General features: G+C 35.5%; 1 pseudogene; it reads left to right on the top strand.

The window, feature by feature from the left end:
• LOC138153210 (protein MEMO1-like) overlaps nucleotides 1-14,037 on the top strand; it is a 68,893-nt pseudogene that overhangs the window by 39,732 nt on the left and 15,124 nt on the right.

Below are 14,037 nucleotides of genomic sequence, written 5' to 3'. Positions count from 1 at the left end.
AGTAATCGCTCTTGCTTTAACCTGCCTGGATCTGGATTGCAGTCTAGGATGGAGATTCTGGGGTGTGGGTCCAGCTTGCCAGAGCATGTGGAGACCTCAGAGAGGGCACCCAAATAATGCCTCCAGCAGCAGAGAAAACCCCAGCATTTGGGACAAAAGCTCCCCTGTCTGGTGGCAGAGTCCTACTGTGGCAAAAAGCCCAGGGGTCAAGGGGCTGAGCGGCAACATGACCAGGCAAAGGAAACAAAGCAGACAGAAGATTCCAACATTAGACTCCTATTTTGGGGACTAAAAGGAGCAAAGCATGGAAAAAGAGGAAGTCAGTGAAGTCAGAACTCCTGCACTAAAAGTTCCAAAGGAAAATATGAGCTGGTTAGAGGCCATAGAGGACCTTAAAAAGCAGATAAGAGAAGTGGAGAAAAAATTGGGAAGAGAAATGGGAAAAATGCAAGAAAATTATGAAATGAGAGTCAACAGCCTGACTGAGGAAAATCATACCTTAAAAAATAGACTAACTCAAATGGCAAAAGAGGCTGAAAAAGGCAATGAGGAGAAGAATGCCTTAAAAAGTCGAATTTGCCAGATGGAAAAAGAACCTCAAAAGCTCAGTGAGGAGAATCATTGCTTCAGAATTAGATTGGAGCAAATGGAAGCTAATGACTTTATGAGAAATCAAGATGCTGTTATAAAGATCCAAACAAATGAAAGAATAAAAGGCAATGTGAAATACCTTAGGGGAAAAAAATAATCAAAAAACACTGACCTGGAAAATAGATCCAGGAGAGATAATTTAATAATTATTTTACTAGGTAGAAGCACAATCTCCCTGTGGCTCCAGCTTCCACCTTCCCCAATCCATGTAAAAAGGGGACTCTAAACAAACTTTGGAGCTGCAGAACCAACAAAATGACACAGAGAAGCTAACCTCCCACTGAGGATAGCCTGGTAGGCCAGCAGGAATCCAGTACAGCGCTCTGGGAGCCTAGCCCAGCCCCATGCCAAGGGTTTAGCCCCAGGGCGGGCCTGACCAGTCGCAGACCAGAGAGACTCCAGATCAGCAGCAGCTGTGGCCATTTCCAGAATTATCAACACATAGATGCAAAGGACAAAGTGAGAGGTCATTGCAGTCTGGACGTTGGAACACAGTAAGTGGGAGTGTGTGGCTTTTGCCTCCTGGGGTGAGAAGCCGCTGAGATGCCAGCACAGCAAGTTAGCGCCACATGGCAGCTTCAGCTCCTGGCCTGCAGAGTGTAGGGGTACCAAAGCACCAGTCTGAGGGGTAATCCCTCTTGCTTTAACCTGCTTGTTTCTGGATTGCAGTCTAGGGTGGAGGTCCTGGGATGTGGGTCCAGCTTGCCAGAGCATGTGCAGACCTCAGAGAGGGCACCCATCTAATACCTCCAGCATTTGAGAAAACCCCAGCGTTTGGGATGAAAGTTCCCCTGTCTGGTGGCAGAGACCTACTGTGGCAAAAAGCCCAGGGGTCAAGTGACTGAGGAGTGACATGACCAGGTAAAGGCAACAAAGCAGACATAGGATTCCAACATTACACTTCAATTTTGGGGACAAAAAGGAGCAAAGCATGGAACAGGAGGAAAACAGTGAAGTCAGAACTCCTGCACCAAAAGCTTCAAAGGAAAATATGCACTGGTTACAGGCCTAGAGGACCTTAAGAAGCAGATAAGAGAAGTGGAGGGAAAATTGGGAAGAGAAATGAGAACAATGCAAGAGAATTATGAAATGAGAGTCAACATCCTGACTAAGGAAAATAATACCTTAAAAAACGGACTGACTCAAATGGCAAAAGAGGCTCAAAAAGGCAATGAGGAGAAGAATGACTTAAAAAGTCAAATTTGCCAGATGGAAAAAGAATCTCAAAAACTCACTGAGGAGAATCATTGCTCCAAAATTACATTGGAGCAAATGGAAGCTAATGACTTTATGAGAAATCAAGATACTGTTAAACAGATCGAAACAAATGAAAGAATAGAAGGCAATGTGAAATACCTCATTGGAAAACCACTGACCTGGAAAATAGATCCAGGAGAGATAATTTAAAAATTATTGGACTACCTGAAAGCCATGATCAAAGTAAGAACCTAGGAATCATCCTCCAGGAAGTTCTCAAAGAAAACTGCCCTGATGTTTTAGAACCAGAGGGCAAAATAGAAGTTGAAATAATCCACCGATCACCTCCTGAAAAAGATCCCAAAAAGAAAACTTCTAGGAATGTTATAGCTAGGTCCTGGACTTCCCAAATTAAGGAGAGAATATTATAAGCAGCCATGAAGAAACAATTTTGAAAATTGTGGAAACACAATCAGGATAATCCAGGCTCTGGCAGCTTCTACACTGAGGGATTGAAGGGCTTGGAATATGGTATTCTGGACATCAAAGGAGCTGGGATTAAAAACAAGAGTAACCTACCCAGAGAAACTGAGTATCATGTTTCAGGGGAAAATATGGTCATTCAGTGGAATAGAGGACTTTCAAGCATTCTTGATGAAAGGAACAGAGTTGAATAGAAAATTTCACTTTTAGATACAAGAAGCAAGAGAAGCATGAGAAGGAAAACAGGGAAAAGAAATCATAAGGAACTTATCAAAGTTGAATTATTAACATTCCTACATGGAAAAACAATAATTTTAACTGATGAAACTTTTCTCAATAGTTGAAAGTAATAGAAATATATTTGTGTCTATATATGAGGATATATGGGCATAAGAATACATATGTGAATATGTGTATACATGTTTACAAGTATACCCAGATAGAGGGCACAGGACCAATTTAACACGAAGGGATGATACTTAAAAGGTGAAATTAATATTTGAGAGAGTAATATAATGAGATGAGATGGGTAGAAACACAATGAGGTAAACTATCTCATATAGAAGTGGCAAGAGAAAATGATCACAATGGAGGGGAACAATAGGAAGGCAAAAGGGAATGGGCCAACTTTATTCCCATTGAATTTAGCTTGAGGAAGGAATGAAATACACACTAAATAGGGTAGCTCACCCTCCAGGAGAATAGGGGGAGAATGGGATGAGAGGGGGGATGATAGAAGGGAGGGCAGGCTTGGGGGCGGAGGGAAGTTGGAAGCACCCACTTTTGAAAAGGCAAGGGATCAAAGTAGAAAATTGATCAAGTGGGAGGTGGGATAGGAGGGAGGTAAATATAGTCAGTCTTTTATGATATATCTACTATGTTTTTGTGTTGAATTAGCCACACATATACAATCTATACTGAACTGCTTATTTTCCCAGTAAGGGTATGTGACAGAGGAGGAAGGGGAATGAATCTGGAATTCAATGTTTTAAAATAAAATATTTAATTATATATATATATATATATATATATACACACACACACACACACACACACACATATATATATATATATATATATATATACATACATATGTACACACACCCACACACACTATTAGTAATACTATTTTACATGTAATTTGGGGCATAGAGGTCCACCATACCCTACTGGAAAAGTCAAAAATTGTATGGGAGAAAATATGGGAGAGAGGAGGGGATATCCTGTGGGACTGCTATTTTTAGGCCGTGCATAGGGGAAAAATGGGGAGAAAATTTGTAACTCAAAATCTGGTGGAAATGAATGATGTAAATCAGAAGTTAATAAAGCATTTGAAAATAAAATTGAAAGAAAAAGTAAACAATACTAAATAATTAATATTTATAAAAATAAAGAAATTTTGCCTTGGAGAAGATTTGTTATACCCTTTTCTCCAGAACTGGGAGACTACGAACATTAACTATGAATATATTTTCATATTCATTTGAAATGTTGGTTAATTTTGCTAATCTCTCTTTCTCCCATCCCTATTGCTTATTTTAAGGGATGGGTACATGAATAGAGGAGGAAAGAGTTATATATTGAGAAAAGAATAAGAAATAATGTAAAAAGAAAAAAAATGTCATTTTATTTTAGCTTAAAAGAATTTAGGCAGGGTAGGGAAAAATTACCAGCATAGATACATCAAATTTGCAAATGAAAAAAAATCATTTTTAAAAACTTATTCTGTGCTGAGCACTGTGCTAAATGCTGGGTATTGTAAATAGAAAAAGAAAAGATAGTCCTTGCTCTCAAGGAGTTCAATCTAAAATTGGGAGAAATAGCACATATAAGATTCTAGCCGCAGGGCAGATGTAAAGGTCTAGAAGTGCTAAAAGAACAGCCAAAAAAAAAAAAGAGTAGGGCGGGAAGGGGATGAGAGGGGGATGATGGAAGCGATGGCAGGCTGGGGGTGGAGGGAAGTTGGAAGCACCCGCTTTTGAAAAGGCCCAGCAGGCCAGATAACATTGAGCAAAGCAGGTATAGCTTAGGAGAGGAACTAATAATTTGCAAGAAATAATATCAAGTAGATGTAAAAAAGAAATTCTACATCTTTAAATCTCTACATGGAAGTTTAAAGGATATGAGTGATGATCAAGGTAAACTAGAACTCTCAAAATAAGAGTGTAAATTCACTCTTGGGTATCACTGAGATATGATCACATTTCATGGTAAGAATATAATTTAGCAAAATGATAACATATGCAAAAGAATGAATTAGATGAAATGAAAGAAGTGCATAATTACTATTTTAAGAGTACACATTTATATGAGGAATATACTTGGCAAATGCAAAATAATTTTAAAATGAGCACAAGTAAAACTTAATTAAAGTGGCCAATCTTCTTCCTCAAGAGAAAAATCCAATTCATTTTAGAAATCAGATGATTTGTGTATTATCTACTGTGAAAATTCTTCTAGGTCCTACTCTACTCTATGAGTAGGAATTATTTTTAAAAGAAAGTTTTTGATCACATAAGATTTTTCCAGGAGGTGGAAGTGATGGTTACTGGGACTGGGCTAAGTACTTCTTATGTGTACTATTTCCCTATTCCTGTCAGGGTCTCCCGGAATATAATTATATTGCTATCCTTGTTTAGTTCTCAGTTTTTTTTCTTTTAAGTTTCATATTTAGGATTTTTTTCATTATTTCTATCATTCCTTGAAAGGCTAAATGAAGTAACTAAATATCTCTTTCCTTAATGGAAATTCAATTCTGTTTTATTTTTCAATAATATGATTCTTTACCATTAAAAATAAGATCATTTTTTAATTATTTTAAAGTCACTTGATATTTTTTTCCTTCACTGGCTTTTATTTTCAGTGTTTTTGTGAAATAAAATTCTTAAAAAATAGAATAAATTATCCATTTACAATTTATTAAAGTATTTATTAACTATATGTAGAATAAAAATGATTTCTTTATGACATAATGCCCTTTGTTAAGAATTTTAAATGTGCTTTAAAATTGTATTAATATCCAAAACATTATGACATCTTTATAACTTTCTTTCCTTTCCTGTAATGTGTAAGCAAGGAATGGAAAAAAGAGGTAAACATGCTTGCCTTTACCATTTAGACAAAATGTGCCCAATTTTAATGATTTCATGCAGTTTCCAACCCCTCTGAGGCAAAAGTAGTCCATTTCCAGTTCATGTTAGGTTAAAGTGCATCTAATCTGTCCTAAATTTATAACTCATTTTATGATTGCCATGGAAAGCGCTTCTTACTTATCTCTACACTTCCATTTACTGAGGATTCTCAAGTGTGTGTGTGTGTGTGTGTGTGTTTGTGTGTGTGTGTGTGTGTGTTGGGAATGACAAGGGGGGGAAGGGGACAAGGTGATATCTCTCATTTAAAGTAGAAACATTTTTACACAGTGAAAAATGAACTGGAAGTTCATTTAAAAAAAAAATGACTAAAACTAGTTAGAACCTTCCTTCATTCAGATACTGCTATTTGATCAAAGGTAAGCAACTTGCCTTTTCAGACCCGGAGTGCCTTCCCTTATAACATGGGAATCAACAAATCTTTCAACCACCAAGTTTGTACTAATGATTTACTATTTGCTACGCACTGTATAAAACTTTAAGAATAAAAGAAAAAAAAATAAAAGTCTGTTTTCAAAGAGCTCACATTTATGGGGGAGGGCAACACATACACAAATACTTTCTTTTGTGATGCATTGAATAAATGGTAACTTCATAGGGAAAGCTGAACAGTAAGGTCATAAAGATCAAAAATTTATAGCTGGAAGCAAGGTTGTGCTGGAACTAGTTTGAACAGGCTCTGGAGAATTGTTAAATGTTCAGTGTGAACATTCACACCTCAAAATGGGGAAATGCCATAAATCCAGCTTGATTTTTCATTTTATTTATTATCTAAACTTAAGAAAATAATGTAGAAAGTATTGATGAGGCATATTAAATTTAAAAAGTGTATTATAAGAACATTTTCCCAGAACGCCAGTTAAATATTTTTCAGCACACCAATGACTTGAAGGAACCTTGGAGATTTTTAGTCTAAAGTGTTCTAATTGTGAGAAATGCTGACAGTTTGGTTTCCACAGATTCTATAGGAACAATGGATGTTTCAAAAACAGATCCTGCACAGGACATGCAGAAAAGTATAAATCAGGATAAGATAGGAAGGGTAGAGCCCCCTATCCAATCATTTAGCAGTAAGAAATCTGCAAGTTTACCTTTGGAACTGGCCTGACTTAAGCTGACTCAGACTGGCTGGGGGTCTAGGGATGGTCAGGTAGGATTTTAACTCAATATTCAGAGTAGGAGTAGAATTTAAGGTCCTTGCCTAAAGAAGAGAGCTAATCTAGAAGAGATTCCTGGTAGAATTAAAGCATTGTTTTGTTTTCTACTGGCATTACCACTTGTGTTGGGTTTTTATATTTGTTTTTGTACCCGTATATTCATTTTCTTTTCTCTACTCTTCAGTTTTCTCAACGATAAAAGGTGTAGGAAATGAGACTGAGTTTGAACTATATGGTTTGTAAAGGAAGACAAAGAATTCTTTCTTGTTCCTATTGCTCTTATGCTCTTCCTCCTCCTCCTCCAGAGTGTGCAAGGAAGTCAGTCATGCCAAGAGCTGGTAAATAGTCTCAGGTACTCAAATGAATGAATGTTGTTTTTCACAGGTACAGTCCACATGAAGTCCTTCCTACTACAGCCATTATTTAAACCAATGCAGGATATACTTACTGTGCATCATGTGCTACTCATGCTTACAAAAAAGTGGATCCCGATTTGGGATTCAGAAGAATAGTCATACTTAGGCCTTCCCATCATGTGCCCCTATATTCATGTGCACTTTCTGATGGTAAGATATATCTATGACTATATATGTATATCTATTGATAAACATATATATATCACCTTCATATGACCTTTGTATTGATCAAAAGATTTATGGAAATCTTTAGAAGACAGAAATGTATGAGTCTATGTGTATGATAGTTTGGTTTCCAGAGATTCTATAGGAAGAAAGGGTGTTTCAAAAACAGATCCAGCATAGGATGTGTAGGAAGGTATAAATCAGGATAAGACAGGAAGGGCAGGGCCCCCTATCCAATCATATAGCTTGAAGAAATCTGTAAATTTGCCCTTGGAAGGGGCCTGAGCTAAACTGGCTCAGACTGGCTGGGGGTCAAGGGATGGTCACCAACTTTTCATTCACATGCATGCTTAACTAGTTTATGTAATGGGTGGGTCAGAAAGATTGTAACCCAGAAGAGCTGGGACTAAGATGAAGATGAAGACAGTATTGAAATGAATTTTTCTTATTGCTAAAGTAATGAAAAGCAATAAGGATATTTACCATAATTCCTGTACTGGTTAGAGCTCTAAGTGAGTCAAAAGAACAGAATTTGGAAAACTTCAGTAGGCCTTCCTATCATGTGCCCCTATATACATGTGCACTTTCTGATGGTAAGATATACATATATATATATATATATATATATATATATATATGTATATTTATTGATAAACAAACACACACACATATATCACCTTTATATGACCTTTGTATTAATCAAATGACTTATGGAGATCTTTCAGCTAGTGGATCCTAGTAATCTTTCCGTAGTTTCTTCTGATTTCTGTCTTTGGGAAAGTGTGCGATAGAAAGGATTCACAAATGAGCTCCTTCCCTCAAAGAGTAAGATTTCCATTTTACAAGTTTTTTGTTCCTTGGGTTATTTTTTCTCTCTTCTTTTAAACTTGAAAAGAACTGATGGAAGCCACCTGAAGAAACTGCTGCTATACTCACAAGGGGAGTTCAAAGCTCTTTCTGCCTCTAGGGGCAGTGTCAATTGCTCTTAAAGTTAGAAAGCTCATATTGAGTTGAAAAATGGGCTCAAAGAATTTGTTTTCCCACTGTACCTTCTGAAAGGATAAGTTTCAGTTACAGTTACTATAATGATACCCAGGGGAGATTTATAGATTCATTGAACACCAAGATAAAGTGAACCTGAGCATTATATAACTAGACTTTGGTATCTTTTAGCATTTCTTGAAGAAATACCATAGCACAATATATGGGAGACATCCCACTGAGATGATACTAAATGATATCACGAAACTCAAGGAGGATGGAACGAATATGGGCTTTTCAGTTTTGAATTATGCCCAGTCAAGTCAGTGTAGAAACTGGCAAAACATTTCAGTGAGTTATGCAATTGTAACACTTAGAATCCACTGAAGCTCTGAATACATGGATACCACCAGCACATACTCATACTTACATGAGGTCACAGCCTAGCTTTACAAAAAAATACAGTTCCTTGTTTTGGGGGATACAGAAACCTCAAAATTACTAGAACTTTCTTCTTGTAGGTGGATTCCTTTCTCAATTTCAGCTCATTATGAAATGTTTTCTTGTCTAGGACAATAGGTCAAAGGAAAACTGGTATCAAAATGTTGTGTTTAAAAAAATGATGATGCTATAAAGTCATGTTAACAGATGGTCCTTTGAATACAACTTGAAAAGTGTTTATCATATTCTCAATTTGGTTCTTAGCAGACCTGTGTACATATATTGAGCTTGTAGAATAGTTTTGTAAATTATAAAAACAGTGAAAGCTTTAAAAATTAAATTGCATTTATAAATGGTCTATATTAGAATGTGTCCTCTATAATGAACTACTACCCATGTTCTCCAAGAGATAATTTCTATTTTAGTTGCTAAAGAAGGACTATAAAACTCAAAACAGAAAAGGAGAGAAACAAACCTCTATGAAATCTGGATCCAACATATTTTATCAGAATGATTAAAAGTTACTTTCCCTCTGATATTCTATGTTCCTTCTACAAATTGACTCACTTGCAGTTCTCTTTGCTTCACATCTCTAGTATGCTCCCAATGTCAAACATACTCGCCCTCCAACACCTTCTTTTTGAAACCCATATTTCCTTTCAAGTATGATATTCTATGAAACCTTTCTTAATTCCCTCAATTATTAGTTCTCCCTTCTCTGAAGTTACTTTGCAAGTTAGTATATCTATATACATGTGATATGACTTTATAGCTTATAAGCTTATAGCTTAAAATCCTTGAGGTGACAGATTAAATTTGGTTTGTGTCCCCATACCCTGGCATAATGAAGGTAATATAATTGGTACCTGATACTTGTTTGTTCATTGTTTTATTCATTCATTAAAAAGGTCACTTTGACTCAAAGACTTGAGAGTAAACTTCCTAGGTCAAAGAAAATGATATATACTGAAAAACAGTGAGACATTAGCATTGAAAAGAAAAGTTTGGTGAGATATTTGAGGTGTTCATATGCTTGTCTAAGGATTTTGGAGTTTACTTTGCATGAAATCAGGAAAGTTTCTAAGTTGGAGTGACAGAATGAAAATTAAGTTTTGGAAAAATATAACTGGAAGTGGTGTTCATCATAACTAGCAGAGGAAAATTGGATATATTCAGCTTACAGGAACCTTTCGCTGTCATCTAGTCCAACTCCCACTATTTAGTGATGAAGAAACTGATGGCCAGGAAGGCAAATTGAATTGTTTAATTGAACCCAGGTAGTCTGTTGTCCAATCGGGATGTCAACCTAAGTGCTCATTCAAAATTCCGTATACTTTCTAGCGTGCTATACTGCCTTCCATCTGTCAAAATTTCTATATTAAATCACTTTCTTCCTCAATTTGAGTGATCATATTTGGATTCAATCCCTGATCAACTTTATGACCAAGTGAATATGACATTGAAGAAGACAAGCATTTGAAGAATATCTGGATCAGTACACATGCAGGAAAGCATATTGGAGAGAATACAGTTTGAATGTTTTTGAAAGATTGATTATAAGACCATCTGAAAAAGGAAAAAGGTACAGAATAATGAGAAAAAGGCAGCACCATTATTAAAATTTAAAAATTCCCTTCGAAAAGATATTATAACTACAAACCTGCATCTCTAAATTCTCATGCCACATACAGTCTTTGTGAAAATGATCTACATACCTATTAAAGGTATCCTTGAGGAAAATATGTGGTCTTCCTCAACTCCAATATTTTTGGTGCTGCTGTATGACTTTGAATTATGGAACATCTTCATTTCTCCATAATTTAAATAGTTAATTACCTTATAGTCAATGGAGAGCTGTATAATGGCTAGAAGTAGACTGTACCATATAAACAATGATAATTTGTTAGCAAAAATAGGACTAAAAGTGTCATCTGAGAAATGTTTGCTCAGCAAACGAGGAAGACTGGTAATGAAGTAGGAGATACGATATTCAGAGTGTTGTGCTAATAATAACATAATGTTAAAAGAGCTAGAATATAACCTCCAGAGCACTGGTTGGAGCAATTGGAGAAGAAACCTTCGATAATTGAACAGGAAGAGAATGTATAGATTGTCTATGATGTGAACTGTTTCTAGGATTCCCAATGGCAATTAAATAATGCATATATTGAATAAGATGAACAAAGTCAACTTAAATGAAAAGAGACTAGAGTCTTGGAGGCCAGTTAGAAATCTGAAAAATCTAGAGTATAGAGATATTGTGAAAAAAGAACCAATTAAACTTATTCTTGGGCTGAATATTAGGAGTAAAAAACATCTACCTATGAATAATTACAGATGATCCTGCATTTACATACTTTTTGACTATAACTATGATGATACTATGAACAAAAATAAATAAAATCAAGAGAGGGCATTAATTTAGGAGAAATAGTAATGATAATAGAATGAATGCTAATAGAATCAGCTTATATTCAGATAGCTCTTTGAGTTTTACAAAATGCTTTCAAATAATACTTTGATTATCCAGTATGTTTTATACTTGCTATTATTTTTATTTTCTAAAAGGGAAGATAAATCTCAAAGATTCTAAGTTTTTTAGCACCTCCATATTACTTATAAATGGAAACTTTTGCATGAATCACAGATCTTCAATTATAAGTCTAGTAAGTTTTTCTGCTGTACCATATTAGGATGAGGTCAATTTTAGATATTACTACCTTAAATAGATGGTATGACATTCAAATGAAAAGGTTAATTAGGCAGTTGAAGAGATGGAATTCAGCCTTAGTAGAAGGTTCAACAGAGGTTTAAGATAATGATTTGGAAATCAACCACCCAGATGTCATATCTGAAGCTTTTACACACGAAATCCTATGTGTCCTAACAATATAAATTATCTAGATAGGAAATATCAAAATTGCATTGAACAGATAACTTCATATCCATAATTTAAGTACTGATATGAAAGTTGAGAAGATTCACACAAAATTCTGAATTGAGTACATAGGAAGACATATATAGCTTTGTACTTATCTACTTCATAATGAGAAGCTCTTAAATATTCAAGGTTAACTATAAGCTAGACATGGATAGGGTGAAGGTAAAATCTAATCAATATTCAAATTGATAAATTCATGTGACCTTATGTTCACTCTTCATTGCTAGGGCATAATTGTCTTACTTGTGAATCCTAAGGACTGAAGGGGAATTTGTCTTACATTTGTCTTACACCTTTAAAATTTCAATGTTCTAATCTTCACAGATTAGGTTCATGATCTGAGATTGCTTCTCCTCCTTTTTCTCTAACTCCTCAGAAGTGTTTTTTGTTTGTTTGTTTGTAGAATTTTGAGTAATTGGCCTTCTAGGTGCCTTCTCAGTTGCTATAACAAGTTTTATCAATTTTAAATTGGATCGTACTTTCCCTGAAAATTCCAGGCACTGACAAAAAATATTTTAGGCAGGGGGAGGGGCGAACTAAACTAGCATCCTCATGTCAATGAAAAAGAGTATATTTTATTTTATTTTTTGTATTCATATTTATTTTATCCAACTACAGGTAAAGATAGTTTACAACATTTATGTGTTCTAACTTTCTTAATTGCATGCAAAATTTATAAATCTCCTCCTTCTCTATTTTATTCATGCAGGCATTTAGAGATATAAAATTTCCCCTAGTAGCTGCTTTGACTGCATCCCATAAGTTTTGGTATGTTGTCTCAATATTGTCATTCTCTTTCATGTAATTGTCGATTATTTCTATGATTTGTTGTTTGGCCTACTCAATCTTAAGGATTAAATTATTTAGTTTCCAATTAGTTTTTAGCATATCTTTCCATGGTCCTTTATTACACATATTTTTATTGTATTTTAATGTAAAAGGAATGAATTGAATATTTCTGCCATTCTACACTTTATCCTAAGGGTCTTATGTCCTAATTCATGGCCAGTTTTTGATTAGGTGTCATGTACTGATGAGAAAAAAGGTATATTCCTTTCTATCATCATTCAGTTTTCTTCGGAGTTCTACCAAATCTAAAATTCTATTCACCTCCCTAGCTTCTTTCTCGGTTATTTTGTGGTTAGATTCATCTAGCTCTGAGAGGGAGAGGTTAATGTCCTGCATTAGTCCAGTTTTACTTTCTATTTCTTCTTGTAAGTAATGTAACTTTTACTCCTACATTTAGAATATTATAATAATTGTGCATTTATATTTATTATTCATATTACTTCATTGTTTATGACATATTTTAGAAGAGGTAGTTTCCTTCCTAATCTCTTTTCATTAGATCTATTTCTTTCTTTCCCTTTGTGACAGAACTGCTGTCCTTGCATTTTTATCCTTCAGCTGAAGCACAATAGAGTATATACTCCAGCCTTTTACCTTTAGTCTGTGTGTATCTCAATACTTCAAATGTGTTTCCTATAAACAACATATTTTAGGAATCTGTTTTTTTCTTCAAATGCTTTATTAACTTCTGATTTAAATGATTCATTTCTGCCAGATTTTGAGTTACAAATTTTCTCCCAGTTTTTCCCCTACCCACTGCCCCAAAATAAATAGCAGTCCCACAGGATAACCCCTCCTCCAATCTGCTCTCTGACATATTTTATCCATACTCCTTTTGACTTTTCAGGTGGATCTCTATGTCCCTGTATATCTTATTTCCCAATACATGTAAAATAGTATTAATAAAAGAATATATATTTGAATATATGATTTTAAAACTTTGAATTGCAGATTCATTCCCTTCCTCCCTTGTCACCCACCCTTACTGGGAAGAAAAGCAGTTCAGTATAGGTTGTATATGTGTGGCTAATGCAAAAGAATAACAGAGTAGATATATTGAAAAAGAATGACTATATTTCCCTCCCTCCTATCCCACCTCCCACTTGTTCTATTCTCTTTGATCCTGTCACATTTCAAAATGAGTGCTCCCAACTTCCCTCCCCCCCAGCCTGCCTTCCCTTCCATCATCCCCCCTCTAATCCCCTTACCCCCCTACTCTCCTGGAAGGTGAGATACCATATTTAGTGTGTATTTCATTCCCTCCTAAAGACAAATTCAATGGGAATAAGGTTGACCCATTCCCTTTTGCCTTCCTATTCTTCCCCTCCTTTTTCCCTTGCCTCTTCTATGTGAGATAGTTTACCCCATTTGGTCTCTTCCCATCTCCTCTCATTATATTCCTCTCTCACCTCTTAATTTCACCTTTTAAGTATCATCACTTCGTGTCAAATTGGTCCTGTGCCCTCTATCTATGTATACTGGTAAAAATATATACACACATTCACATATGTATTCATATGCTGTAATGCGAATGTAAATTTTAAAGATCTTCCCTGCCCCTAGGCTAAAGTGCACCAGAAGCCTGGGGAGGGAGGCTTGTTTTTCAG

Source organism: Petaurus breviceps, unplaced genomic scaffold (genome assembly GCF_028583685.1).
Source record: "Petaurus breviceps papuanus isolate PSGF00001 unplaced genomic scaffold, PetGlider_PUasm1.0 90977, whole genome shotgun sequence".
NCBI lineage: Eukaryota > Metazoa > Chordata > Mammalia > Diprotodontia > Petauridae > Petaurus > Petaurus breviceps.
This window is presented reverse-complemented; position numbering and strand designations above follow the sequence as displayed.